This window comes from Rhipicephalus microplus, chromosome X, assembly GCF_043290135.1.
Source record: "Rhipicephalus microplus isolate Deutch F79 chromosome X, USDA_Rmic, whole genome shotgun sequence".
NCBI lineage: Eukaryota > Metazoa > Arthropoda > Arachnida > Ixodida > Ixodidae > Rhipicephalus > Rhipicephalus microplus.
In genome coordinates, this window is record NC_134710.1 from 429,928,269 (window position 1) to 429,943,431 (window position 15,163).

At 44.6% G+C, this 15,163-nt stretch overlaps 1 protein-coding gene across 4 annotated transcripts in view; it reads right to left on the reverse strand.

Moving 5' to 3' along the window:
- Window positions 1-15,163, reverse strand: part of LOC142776558 (uncharacterized) — a 313,558-nt gene that overhangs the window by 133,466 nt on the left and 164,929 nt on the right. The window lies entirely within an intron of this gene.

Here is a 15,163-nt window from a genome sequence, read left to right on the forward strand (position 1 = left end):
GGGCGCTGGTAGCGGCATAGGGCTTTGCTGGGGTGCAAGTGTCCTAGCAGCAACTCGAGCATAAGTTGGCAAGGGCACAGGATATGAGCTCAGAACTGGTGTGACTGTCATCGAGGCCAGGCTTTGCTGGGGTGCAGGTGTCGTTGCAGCAACGTGAGCACAACTTGGAATGGGCATGGCATGTTAACTCGGAACTGGTGTACCTGTGATCAAGGCCAGTTCCTCCATCAAGACGTCACGCAAACTAGTACCAGGTGGCGTCGTTGGGATATATAGGGGGTGAGGTGAAGCCTGTGCATGAAGTTCCTCGCGAATGATAGAGCGGGTCAAAGCACGCGGGTCTCTTGTATTATGACTTGAGCTCAGATCAGACATATCAGGCTGCACCCGAGTGGCCTGAAGCTCCTCAAGGCGCTGACAGGTAGCGACAACATCGGCTACGGTCTTGGGATTATGGACCAGGGGCGCATTAAAAGCGACAGCCGCAGTGACTTTTAGCAGGTGGCACACACGGTCGTGTTTCACCGTATAGTTGTCGATGTGGCGGCAAAGGGCGAGAACATCTTCGATGTAAGAAGTGTAAGACTCGCCGGGACGCTGAACACATGCACCAAGCCTCTTCTTGGCGATATCTGAGCGCACTGACGGGTTGGCGAAAATCTGGCGGAGCTGGCGTGTAAAGGCGGGCCATGTCGGAAAATCTGTGGCGTGGTTGAAAAACCACGGTTTCGCGACACTGCTCAAGTAGAATGAAACGTGGGTGAGTTTCCCAGGCTCATCCCAGTTGTTGATGGCCCTCACGCGGTCATACTCCTCGAGCCAGTCTTCCACGTTCTCACCCGGAAGCCCTGCGAACAGCGGAGGATCCTTTTGAGGGCTGGTGACTAGGTGAGAAGGGTTTCTTGGCGGTGGGAACAGTAGCGAAGCTGGAGCGCTGGACTGGTCGGCTTACGACATTACCGAACCCAGGTTGTTTAGGCAGTGGTCTCAACGGAGTTCCATGGATGTGTTCTAGAAGAGGCTGGGTTGTTCCGAGATCGCGAGAAGACGCAGGAACTGGGCAGCACTCTCCACCACTTGTGAGACGGCGTCGAGTACCCCTCAAGACTCTTCATTATTGTCTCGAGTATGTGCCCCACAACCTAAACTTGACTGGTGATGATGAGTATGCACAGATGAAAAGATCGGACGCACAAATAATGCTCACAATATATATATATATATATATATATATATATATAATGTCCAGCGTTTTTTCGATGTTGGTCGCCTCGGATACAAATTCTTGGACGGTGTTCGGTGGATTCCTCATTAGTCCCGCGAAGAGCTCCTGTTTGACCCCTCGCATGAGGAAACGAACTTTCTTTTCCTCAGGCATGTCTGGGTCAGCGTGACGGAATAGGTGGGTCATCTTCTCTGTGAAAATTCCAACCTTTTCATTTGGTAGCTAAACCCAGGTCTCGAGTAGAGCAGCGGCCCTCTCTTTGCGAGCGACGCTCGCGAACGTTTGCAGAAATGCGCTGCAGAAGACATCCCACGTTCGGAGCGTGGACTCCCGATTCTCTAGCCAGGTCCTTGCGGTGTCTTCCAGGTAGAAGTACACACGACGGAGCTTTTCTTCGTTGTCCCAGTGGTTGAGGGCGGCCACACGGTTGTATGTTTCTAGCCAGGTTTCCGGGTCTTCAAACGATGAGCCATGGAACGTTGGTGGTTTCCTGGGTTGATGAATGAGGATCGCGGGCTGGGACGCTCCGGTTGTCATTGTCGCTGCAGTTGAGGTCATGGTCTTGGTCTTCCGCGCCTTGTCTTGTAGAAGGCCGTACTCCGGGGGGAGACCTTGCTGTCGGCGGCTCGTTCGCTGCTCTTGGTTGGCGTCAGTGTCTTCCCCGCTACGGGGGCTGGGTTCACGGCTTGACGGGGGCGTCCGGTACATGAACGAAGCAGCACCTCCACCAGATGTCACGGGGTCGTGACGTGGCCGAAGATAGGAAACTTCGTGTTGGGATTTAACTGTTTATTTGGGTGAACCTGTGCCCGGTAAAGGGAAAGTCTAATTACAGCAGCAGTCTTGCACAGATAGCAGTCTCGGACTGATAGCGGCGAACGCAGCGTCGGCCTTCGATCAACTACTCACAAGCGGCGAAGCGCGTCGGCATTTATACCCTTGCCGTCGAATGTTCTGGCGTTATCGCTGGCGGTGGCGTAGGTTCCAGAGCAATCTGTACCGTTAGCACAGTCGGCGTGATCTTATCGAAATGATCTACTACAGTCCGGAACCTTCTCGAAACCTGCAGGCGCGGTTTGCGCCGAGAATCATGTGGTGTTTCGGAACGATAACAAAACTTGGGGAATGGAACGTGGCAATATAAAGTGTATAACTAAGGGCTCGTTTTTCCGTGTTTTGACACAATATTAATGAGATATAACAGACAGTAATACCAAGGAATGTACAGGGGAAGTTATTAGAAACAATGGAATGTAAATGAGAAGAAAGAAAAGTGGGTGAAAGAATAACCAGTCGTAGGCAGGAAACGAACCTACGACCTTCGAATAACGCTTTCGATGCTCTAACCACTGAACTATCACAGCGGCCTTCCCTCCATCCACGTTTTGGTGTTTATAAGTGAATTTAGAAGTAGGAGGGTCAGTCAGTGCCTGCTCACGGCTGGTTATTTTTTCACCTACTTTTCTTTCTTCTTATTTACATTCCATTGGTTCTAATACCTTCCCCTGTACATTCCTTGGCATTACTGTCTGTTAGATCTCATATATTGGTCATAATTGGTCATAATTTGAATATTGGTGAACTGCCAGCTTTTACTATATATATATATATATATATATATATATATATATATATATATATATATATATATATATATATATATATATATATATATATATATATATGTATATATATACATATATATATATATATATATATATATATATATATATATAAATATAGGATATGGTACAACGGGAGCGTTGTCAACAAAGATAAATATATTTATTTCCCAGCAGTTTCTGGAGGGGTCTTCCCTTTATCAGGGGATGAGTTATACTGACATGAACTTCCAAACTTCGTTGCTGCCGCGTACCTCTCGCCTTGAAAGATGTTTGCGAGAGTGGGAGGGAACTAAAAAAAGGAAAGAAAGAAAAAAAGGGGGGAAGAAAAAAGACGAAAAGAAAAAAAAAGAAAGAAAGTAAGAGAAAGGAAGATCCACTGTCAACACTGAGAATATATATATATATATATATATATATATATATATATATATATATATATATATATATATATATATATATATATATATATATATGTATCAATGTTGTTGATAATACAAATTTATCTACCTCTGTTGTACAGTACTTAGGAATACCAGTAAGATCATTCATTCTGTCTAACAATAACATCCAACATCTGTCGCAATCGATGCAGCGAATTGGCCAAGCGTCGTATGAGAAACCTTAATTTGAAAAATACTGTGGAGAGGACTCAGCATTCCTGTTTAATGCAGGAAATGCTAGCGCAGACGCCATTTTAGGCAGTTTCTGAATAGGGGCCCGAAAAGTTCTGGTGCTCCCTAAATACAGAGTCGAGGCCACTGCGTATGCGCACAACCCAGAAAGGGTTTGGGCTTTGCGTTGGGGACGCTATTTCTCGAATTTAGCGGGAGGCTCAAAGCTTTGCACAAAAGTTTGCGTCGATTAAACATCACAGGAGCCAGAGAAGCGGCAGTGCTCGACCAAGACTAGAGTGACTTCAAACTGGGGAAAGATACAATGTGCCACAGACTATATTTGAAAAGATTTAGCTCCTGCTTGACCAGAAGAAAGCACACGCAATGCGCTTTGAGGTCCCGAAATTTCGGAGTCCCTTATCGAAAAATCCCCTATCTTCTACCTGCTTAACGAAGCTTCACATTGACTCCTTGTGGGTAGATTATATGAATGGAGCTTCCAATACAAAGAATATATACTTGTGCAAGAAATTGAACACAAATATTTACGATTAAGCAAGTATTGTCTTAAGGAAAGTATTTGACTCGAGTGGGAACTTCAGAATTCAACGCACTATCCGAGTGAAATACAGATAACCAGGATAAAGAAATCCATTGAATTGGAGATGTTCAATTCAACAAATTTCTAGCCATGTTTGCAGACCACAGTGGAAAGGCCATCTATATCGAAGGTGTGTTGCTCGCTTCATGAGTTGGAATCGCAACTTCTCGTAGAAGGCTGGTTCGACTGGCTCTGTTTTTCTTGAAAACATATATGATAACACGAAAATCTCCCTCCACAAGTGTTCTGGAATGGACAGCTACGATAAGTCGAAGAAAGGCCTGAAACTCAGGCTTTTTTAAAATGAGACGTGATAATCGGTATTTTGTTTTCGAAAAACACGAGCATCGCAAAATATACATGCTTGACTGTTTATGATTATGTGAATATGTTCGTAGCCTGCATGATAATAAAAATCCAACATAGGTATCCTTGATAAAATGGAGAATTACTGTAGCATCTTTTCATTGCTACCAAAAATAGGAGCGTTATTAAGACATCGTGCATGCGGTGTGGTTCACGTTTTATTACCATCTTCACGTATACTGAAAAAATGAGCAATTGAACGCCTTTCATTCCCGAAATGCGCTGACTTTGCGAAGAAGAAAAATTGTTTTGTTCGGCTACATAGCATTGTTCCCAAAGACGAACGGGTTTGAGTGCACAGCCCTAATTAAACAAATGAACTACGTTTTTACTGGCCAGATAGGTTGCTCTCGCGCTCTCTTTCTCTGGAATTGCATTTTTTTTCATGTATCAGAAATTCTGCGCATCATAAATCTCCGAAATTCAGCTAAATAATTGCATATCAATGCTCTGCTATCAGAGTACATCCTAGTTACGTAAATACATTGAAAATAACCTCAGATGGAACAACCTATGTAGAGAATTTAAAATACGCGCCAGTCTGATAAACGATGTGCTACCACCGAAGCGCAGCCCCACTCCATATGGAAATAATGGATCTCAGGGCATTCCACCAGGAGGTCGGGAAGCTAACCAAGGCAGTGGGTATCTGTATAAAACATTTTCGAGCTTTTATACGGGGACATTAAACAAGAGTATCGTCTCCGTTGAAGCAAGCTGTTTGCCTTACTGTGAGACTGCTACACCTCAAAGCAGTTGCAACGTTTGGGGCGTATTTTTTCCTCACATACATAATCATCATTGGCCTTTACTTCTAACAAAACTTGGCGCTCGCTGCTTCCTTATAAAGAATGCTATATTTAAAAAAAACTTAAGTGCGTTGCTTGGGGTATAAAAACAACAGAAAAATAGAGACAAAAAGACTTGAAGAAGAGACGACAGGGCGCTGATTTCTGTGTGGCTTCTCTGAAAAGTCTGCACTTCAAACGTACAACGTGGGTCGTGTGATGGCCAGAAAGGAATATAATGACCCCTCAAAGAGAGTTGACGGGGCTCTTTCAAAATAGTCGTATAATACGTGGCAGGCCGGAATTCTCAAAAAGGAGTCAAAAGACTCTTTTTTTGTCTTAAACTGTGAGGGCGTCATTCGGGGCATCGAATATGAAGAACCTCGAGAGTGCAATAAAAAAGCACGCGAGATAGGTGACAACTACTGCTCTGAAGCCACATGATCAAAGCTCTCTTTCTTTTTAGGGTGATACGTCAGTCAAAATAGGTGAGCCTTCTGAACTTGAGGGCCAAGCCTTAATGTAAGCTTACATCTTGAAACACCTGGCCAAGCACTCTACCATGCTCACGTCACCAAACGGCAGAGCAGGATCAGCGAACGAAGGACCAGTTGAGGACGCACGCCAATTGATGTTGATTTGCCCTCCCATATCACTAACAAATTACACTAGGAAATTGGCCAAGTTTTGTTTGTTTTGTTTTGCAGCCTAAAAGAACTTTGCTCATACACCAGACCACACTCCGCTTTAGAAATAAAATTTAAAATCTGTGACCTGATGTTCTTTTGCACTAACACATCGTCGTGGTCGTTGCGGCACAAGAAGATGGTACACTCTATGGAGTCACTGCGACATCCGAATGAATGACTGTGTTTATAAAAATAACAAAAAATGAAAAACAATCAAGGGGAGAGACAGTCGGAGACGGGCCAAGCGTCGTTGTTTTTAGAAATTTATTTCGAATAAACGTCGTTAATTCAGAAAGCCCTCCGTGAAGTCGCGAAGCGTCCTAGGCCATCGTCACCAGCCTGAGTTGCTTGTACGAATCTTTAGCTGAGCCTTAGCTGATCCTATGAACAGCAACCTCTGGCTGCGGCCAATGAAGCATTCTTATGCGATCACGGGCTCAGCGTCAAAATAATACCCCCCCTCCTCCCGCAACTTTCCAGTGAATACTTGCACGACTTTTCGCGCCTGTCGAAGAGCGACCTTGAAGTATATAGTGGCAACTCATCACAAAAATTTACATTGAAAAAGATTTTCTTGTAACCAATGTGTAAAAGTAGCAAAAGTGCGACATGCGTGCAAAAAATGAACGCATTTTTTATGTGAGCTTTCTACGTCATTATTGCCGATTCACAAAATTTTTCTTCATTTGCTGCAAATTTGCGTTCTCCACATGAGTTTCATCCAACGCAGCTATCCACGAAAAAGTAGCCGACCCACAACACAACAAAGGCAGACGCCTGGTCAGCCTTCGCACGATTCTAGAACTTACCACTGGAGTTGCATCTCTACCGTATTCATAATTGCTGTGCTATACGGTAGCCCCTACACCTTCCCAGTAGCGGCAGTAGATGGTGACAGAGCCCTACGCTGAGCCGTCTCGGTTACGCTAGCAACAAGCGCCATAGCCAAGAAGATTGCTACAGCTTTAGCGATGATTGTCCCCTCACACACCAATGGTTTCACAAACTCTCGTGCCGCTATTTGTGCTTAAAGATGGTCAACATTAATCTTGAAGCACGCCGGATTTTACAAACACATGAATACACGGGTTCGGACTGCCTGTCTTGGTTTCCTGCCCATATGGGCAACGACATCTACCCACAGCAACTCAACCTCAAAGAAATGGCTCATGATCGAACGCGAGAACTGATCCGCCACGACGATCACTCAGCCACCGAAGAGCTGGGACTAGACATACGGTTTAAGGACCTTTTACTCATTTTGCACAAAATTATCTCTCACTACTGAAACGAGAAGCTAATACCTTTAAGCAAATGCAAAGCTCAAATGCGCCAAGAGGTAGCCTTTCGCATACTACAAACAACATCGTACCCAACACGAAGGTGACTCAGCTGTTACAAATCGAAAATGAATTCACAATGCCCAGACTGAGCATAAATGTACTCTTTACTCAAAAACATGCTCTGGCAATGTCCAATGTAACCTCAGGGGCCTCTCATAAGAGAGTCCTACTGGAAAGAGGCATTCAGGAGCCCCAAGCTCCCTACACCAACTAAAGGTGGTCTAGAGGGCCCATCAACTGGAGAACGTAACCACGTTCCCGCCGCGACTCGGGCGTCGCCTAGAGTAGAGGCTGCTATGCATGTCTGTCTGTCGTGGACACCCTGGAGGCTTACACTCCCCAGGACCTTTCAATAAAGTTCGTGACTGACTGACTGACTGACTGACAGACCGTAGACTGATTGACTTGCTGTAGATGTAAGGACCTGCTGAACTCGTTTGTTTGGCCAAGGAATTTTCGTCGGCATGGTCTCTATCCTCCTACTATCTGGAGAAGTGACCTGTGGTCTATGCAGAAACAACTTTAGAGAGATACTGGTAGCGAGGCTCTGAGATGATTCTAAGTATGGTCGGGGAATGAAGGGACTTTTGTAATGCTGCGTGAAATGCCGCTGCGTACACGAAGCAAGCGTCAGGGTTGTCGACCCGACGTTTCAATTGTCAATTTGTATTGTAAATTTACGTGCGACTTGCATGTGTTTGTCGAGGAACTATAGATTGTCTGCACAAGAACCACGGTTCTCTTGCTGTGGCATGGTAACGAAAAATTTGCACTTCGAGGTACGTCTTTATATCTGTAAATTGTCAAGACTAATCTTCTCCCTGTTCTAGTATTCCAACCAGCGAAATACTGGACAATTCAAAATGTCGTTATCTCCAGGTGAACAAGAAACTAAAATACAAAAACATTTTATTCATGTTAAAACTGTGAATGTTCGTACATCTCACTTTATTGACTTGCATATTGCTTCCTTTGTTATTGAAGATGATCTTTAGCCATGGCATTGAGAGCATTGTCCAAAACAAAATGTTTTAGTAGATGTGCTGACGCTGCTGACCATAAACCTATGCAATCAAACTGTTTTTCTCGTTTACTGCGATCGCACTTGAAGGGACAATGAAGCCGTTTTGTATTCGCAAATTTATTGCGAATTCTGTATCTGCGACTTCTCCTAACATGAGTACGGCGATTTGTTTTCGCGATTTTCGTAATAAAAATGGCGGTATAATCTTTTAATCAAAACGCCCTGTTGCAGCGCAGACCGGCTAGCTCATGCAGGTTGTTGAATGAGGCAACATCGCAAAGAGCAATAAAATCCACCGCACGCTCTCACATTTTGATCACGTGTTGGGCCAACATGGTGGGCGTCACTCGTGTGACGTAATGTTTCCACATTTCTTTTTTTTTGTTCCATGTTTCCGGGGTGTCGCTCATCCTCGCCGCCGGTTTGTCGAGTCATCCGATTGGCGGGAGCTGCGGACAGAGTGTGCCTCAGGGTTGCGTTCACTACTCTCTTCTTTTCTCTTGAGATGTAAATGATGCTCCGTCTGTACTGCGCGAGTACATATCACCACAAAGAATGGGTCCTGTGACGAGGGCCAGTAAACAGTCGAGACCGGCCGGACCGGGGGTCAACAAACTAGAGCGGCAGCGGTGAGATCCTCCTAAACCCCGCTGCCAAACACCGCGAAAGATCGGGTGAACTCGAACCATCAAAGTGGCACCATCTGATTCCACAAACGAATCTGTGAAAAGGATGTCGCCCTTTCCCCACAGATTTCGCTGTGCTACGCGTTCAAAAATAAAGCAGAAGTTTCCCTATCTTCCCGGCCTGGGCCCAACCACGTGATGACGTATACGCACGCCAGATCGGTCACTGAGGCATCAGCTAGTGAAGTCTGTGGCACAAGAGATAGCGCGGTTCGTGTAATTTTTCTTTCGCGGAAGCACACTGACTCATCGCATGCTATTTGCCAGCTGCGAAGGGTGGTACTGACTACCAATACTGATAATGAAACCTAAGATTGCACTTTGAGCCGCAAAATCCACGGACAGCTGATGCTTCCACACGATGCCCACGCGGAGCGCGGACCACGTCAATACGTGGTCAAAAGCGAGTGCAGATGCTACTGTTCTGCATCGGATTTATTATCTACGGTTGAACGTATTCCTTGTATCAGTGTACTACAGTGAATATTGGCACTAATATACATCTTATGCGCCCAAGTCTAAGATATAGAAGTGCTTGTTTTAACAAGGATTGATTGATATGTGGGGTTTAACGTCCCCAAACCCCCATATGATTATGAGAGACGCCGTTGTGGAGGGCTCCGGAAATTTAGACCACCTGGGGTTCTTTAACGTGCACCCAAATCTGAGCACACCTCCTTCATTTCCGCCTCCATCGGAAATGCAGCCGCCGCAGCCGGGATTTGAACCCGCGACCTGCGGGTCAGCAGCCGAGTACCTTAGCCACTAGACCACCGCGGCGGGGCTGTTTTAACAAGGAATGAGGCAGATTATTATTGTATATAATAAAGACATCTAAGATTTTCCTGCGATAAACAGTGGTGTGTCTCTCGCCAGTTAGAAGTTACAGTCAACTGACTACGCCGTAGAAATCCGTACTTGAAACACTACTTATATAAAGCATGGCTCATGGCGTCTTCATTATGTTACTTTGTCAAAGAAATGCAAATCATAGACCATTTCATTTATTCGGTTGCCAATATTTTATTCAAAGGAAAGATACGTTGTCGATCCAAGTAGAAACTCATGGTAAGAACATCATGTTGAACTAATTTTATCCTCTGAAGGGATTCTTTTAGGTTATAGTCACAAGGATGTCTGCTGAAATGTGTTTGCTTTCCCGATGATTCCCGATTTGTTGAAACAAATAATTGCAGAAACGCGCTTTATCACAAGTTCATGAAGACTACAGATCAAAGCGTATTGAAAGAACACAGAACGCTTAGAAACAAACTAAATGGAACACCAAAATCAAACAAGAAATGTCATTCTCAGTCTGAGTTTGACAGCTGTTTGAATAAACCCGACATGCCGTAAAAAAAGCCTAAAACCATCTTCAATTACCATCTCCACGTGTAGAAGTCATCTATCTCCACGTGTAGAAAAGCTACATAATGACGGCTGCCAAATACTGGGTAATGATTTGGCAAAAAAGTTTATTTATTATTTTGTGAACAACACTAACGCATTTTCATCTGCTGATTATTCAAAATTCATGCTAGACAATATTCCCTCCTCCTTTTTCTTTCCCTATTTTACAGTCTGCAGTACTGTCTATTTTTCATTCGCCTAAAAATAGCTCAAGCTGTGATGTCGACGGAATGCAGGTTCGTCCAATCAAGTATGCGCTTGATATTCTTTGTTTATATGTAAACCATGTTTTATTCTGTCTTTGGCGAGCTCTATCTCCCTAAGGAGGGCGCTGATTGCAAGAGTTTCCACGCTTTGAAAGAAAGATGACGTAACTGATATAAAAATTTACACACCTATTTAAATATCATTATGATTCAAAGGGCTGGAGGGCCTTAAATATGTGCATATGTCTAAGTTTTTCGATATTATCTCTACAGCACCATATGGACTTGGGAAACGCTTGTCAGCTGAATTATCCCTCTTTCAGGAGAATAAATTCGTTTTGGACAATTGGAAAACAAAATCTTGTGCTAATGCTTTACATATTGATTTCACTAAAGCATTTGATTGCATCCTTCATTCGATACTCGAAAATAATAAAAAAAGAATCATGTTCGTATAAGGTGCAAATTCTACAAATTACAATGCCACAAATTCCACAAATATTCAGGCTTTCTACGATCTTTCTTTCTCTCTTTCTTATAGTATGCAGATGACAAAGTTGTGAATATGTAATTCAGTCAAGGTACAGCAGTGCATAACAGGTGGAACATAGGCTAAACACGTATACAAACAGCACAACAAAGGCGTGATTTAGTGCGAAAGAATGAAGACAGTCACGCAGCGTGAGAATCCCTATGAAACGCAGAATGCGCTTTACTCGCGGGTAATAATAACGTTGCATAGGGGTGGCGCAGTGATTCACTAAAGATGAGCCTAAATAGTACCAGTAAACGGTAGTTAACGCACTTTATCCGTCGAAAATTGGCTCAGACCGAGCGCAACGAAGCGCCGCTCCGTGTATTTGTATGCTCGCCACCGACGGCCTATCCACACTTTTGCTGGGACGGTTTTGCCGCCTATAGAACAATCTCACCACGAATACAGGCCCATCCTTCGCACATAGCCAACACGCGGAATAAGTCAGTATCATGCAGCATAATTTCCCGTGACAGTTTGCATCCAATAAAATGCCTGGTTTGTATTCATCACCGTATACGCTGACGCCAATCATGAGCGGTCAAAAGCCCCGATCACACTGAGTTGAAACGAAATGTGCAAACTCCCCATATTTTCCATGCACGCACGCTGATACGCAGCGGCAGCACCGCTTTGGTCACTGGCGGCTACAGGACATCCAACTATGAATAAATCATAAACAGAACATTTCTTTTATGACTTCACTGACGAGGTCACCAAATACAAAAAAAAATATGAAAAACCGAATGGAGAACAGTTACCGCGCATGCTCTCGTTTCCCAATTCGCACGCAAACAAAATGCATTTGTGCCTTCTTTCAGGTCCGCTTGTTTGATATGTGGGTATTAACGTCCCAAAACCACCATATGATTATGAGCGACGTCGTAGTAGAAGGCTTCGGATAGTTCGACCACCTTGGGTTCTTTAGCATGCGCCCAAATCTAAGCACATGGGCCTACAACAATTCCGCCTCCATCGGAAATACAGCCGCCGACGCCGGGATTTGATCACGCGACCTGCGGGTCAGCAGCCGACTACCTTAGCCACCAGACCACTGCGCCGGGATTTTTGAGGTCCGCTGGTCGCTTGGTGATGCACTGCTATTTCTAAAATTTTATGAAGCATCTTAAATGCGAAGCAGCTCTTTGACTAGCCTGTGCAACGCTGTCCCTCCGTGTGTCCGTATAAACGCGCCACAACACGCAGTCCTTGCAGCAAGTGTTCAAGCGGTGCCCAGTAGGTCAGACCGCAGCAGCCGTCGTCCCGCTCCACTCGCAGTGCCCAATGACGTCACTTTTTCCATCGCGTGCCTGCCACTCGTCGCAGCATCCGTTGTAGCCTTCTCGTCAGTTCGCCCGTAAAACCTACCGCTACCACCGCTCGCTGCGCAACCGCGACCGGCACTCACAACACCGCCGACTCCTTGGTTCTTGTGCAATAAACCTCACACGCACCTAACGTACGTGTGGAAACATGTCTGAACTTGTCACCTCGCTCGTTTCACCCTCTCCACCACTCGTAACGTTCAAGCGCACATCGAGCGTTAACAGTTTTCCGGCTTGTTTATCCGGGATGGAGAGGACGCCGGAAGACGATCCTCCTTCGTCTGTTGCAAAATCGGCCGAAGCGATAAAGCTTAATCTGGCCCCGCTTCAAACTGAACTTGCAAAGCTCACCGAAGAGCCCGCGTTAGCACCATTGAATCCGTGAAGCGGTCCGTGCGCAACGCTGCTGCTTCGCATTTCATCAGGGTTCCTTTTGGGAAGATGGTGTCAATTTTTGCTTTTAAACTTTTATTCCTGTGTTTTCAAAGAGAGAAAATTCAGCTGACGATTTTTTCAATAACACGTAAGTTGATCTGAAGAAATAACAATGAACTGGGTAGTATTAAAATTTTTCCAAGTGGGTAACGATCGCCCTGTCTCGTCCTATTTCTCCGTCGTCAATTTTCGCGCAGTTAACATAGAAAAATGAACTATTTTATTGAGCGTTTTGCACAAAATAACAAGGACATGAAAGCAGTATTAAAGTGTCAATCTATAGAAGCAGCTCTACTTCACAACTGATGTATGAGTGTATTGAGAAAAACTGGATCCAGAATGTCCGAACCAATAGAAAGAAGATCATAAATCACTTGTGCGGCACGTCGTATTTGACTCAATCATGTTTGTTACGCTGCGCACATAACTTACTAACAAAAATTGAGTATCAAATTATGCGGCATTTCAGTAGCACGGGAGGCTTGGAGCCATCAGAAATTTTTTCTTGAGAGAACGCCACTAGAAACAGAGTTTGGGCAACATTTGCTTGTTCTCGTCAGGGCAACAGCGTTGGCTAGAGAAAGAAATGTTCACTTGTGAAAATGTTGGCTCCAGTGACATTTCTTAAAATGATTTCAGAAGCATTCAGTTCATCACATGTATTTGAGTGAAAGTATTAGAAGTAAAGACTCACAAGTTTTGAAGAAACAGAGGCCACACGAATTTCACGACCAGGAAGAAGCGTATAATTCCTTGACATCATTTGAAGCACATACATAGTAAAAGAAGCGAAAACAATGTAGCCCAGCCAACATGAATTTGAGCCTTTAAATATACGCATTTTCGTAACAGCAGCCAGGCTGCCGTCTTGTATATTTATTTTAGCAATACTGCCCTTCTCTTAGTCCAGCCAGGCTTGTAGAAAACTGGGTTTAATCATATGTACTCATGCAAACTCAAAACCTGCCCAAATAATGGGTACAAACAGTTTTGCTAACCCGTTGCCACTAGGGAGCCTGAAAAACCTTCAAGGTACTGGAAATCTCCGGGTTAGCATACCAAAAAGTTACAAAAAACATGTGTTCTCCGATTTAGCCATATTCGTCGAATGCAAGGTTGACTCGCTTGCCACCCCACCGCGGTAGTCTAGTGGCTAAGGTAATCCGCTGCGGAGCCGCCGGTCACGGGCTCGAATCATGGCAGCGCCGGCTGCATTTCCAATGGAGACGGAAATGTTGTAGGCCCATGTGGTCAGATTTGGTTGAACCTAGTAAACTCTATGTTTGTCGAAATTTCCAGGGCCCACCACTACAACGTCTCTCATAATCCTATCGTGGTTTTTGGACGTTACACCCCACAAATTAATAAATTATGTTTGCCTTGCTCGGAGTAGCTCTTGCGACTTCCGTTCTCTACATGACAACACTTGCTGTCTTTATCTCTCCTGTAGGGGGCACGCTAACCGAGTGAGACAGATGAGCGCGATCGAACTTGTAATATAGCTGAGCCAGTGGGGAGAACAAGCGGAAGCAACAGCAAGAAAATCGAGTAAACCACTTTCTGAACATCAGCTGATTTAAAGCTGAAGGAATTCAAAAAATACGCGAACAAAAAACAAAAAAGTTCTTCACATTGGTATCAAGTTTATTCATTTGTCAAAACGGTTGAAAGTCAATAAATTCGAACATTCACATCCCCCTCACTCCATTCCACCGGATCTTAGGATGCATGGCAACCCCTACGAGCGTGCATGTTCCTGGAAACCGAAACTACCACTGAGTGTCCGGGGCCTGGTTGAAAGGGTAAATAGAAGTTTGTTTCCCTTCTTCACCACCGTTTCCAGAGCGCTATTTTCTCTTCGCCATCTATTTTTGCAGAAAACAAGTGGAATGCGAGCACTAAGCGTTACGCTAGTCAGGATTTCGCGCTTTTCGACTACACGCATGCTCTCTCCACGCAAATGCAGAAAACTAAATATATGAGTTTATATCACACGATAGTCACGCGTGACAACGAACAGTGGCTTTAGGTTTGCATAAAATGGGGTAGGTGACAATTCAGAACAGATATCTGTCAGTATATTGACCAACTAGAGAGCTCATTTCATCTTTACGTCATGTGAAAGAACTGCTGGCGTCACAAATGGCGCAGTGAAGACTGCAAAGGGCGTGAGAAAATAACGCGCACGTTCTTCGTTTTTTCGCGGATAGTTGAGGGATCCTTTAAGCGTGGAAGTGTGCGCTCACGTTTGAAGCAACATTTCGCGTAATATTGCACTGGTCATGGAAACA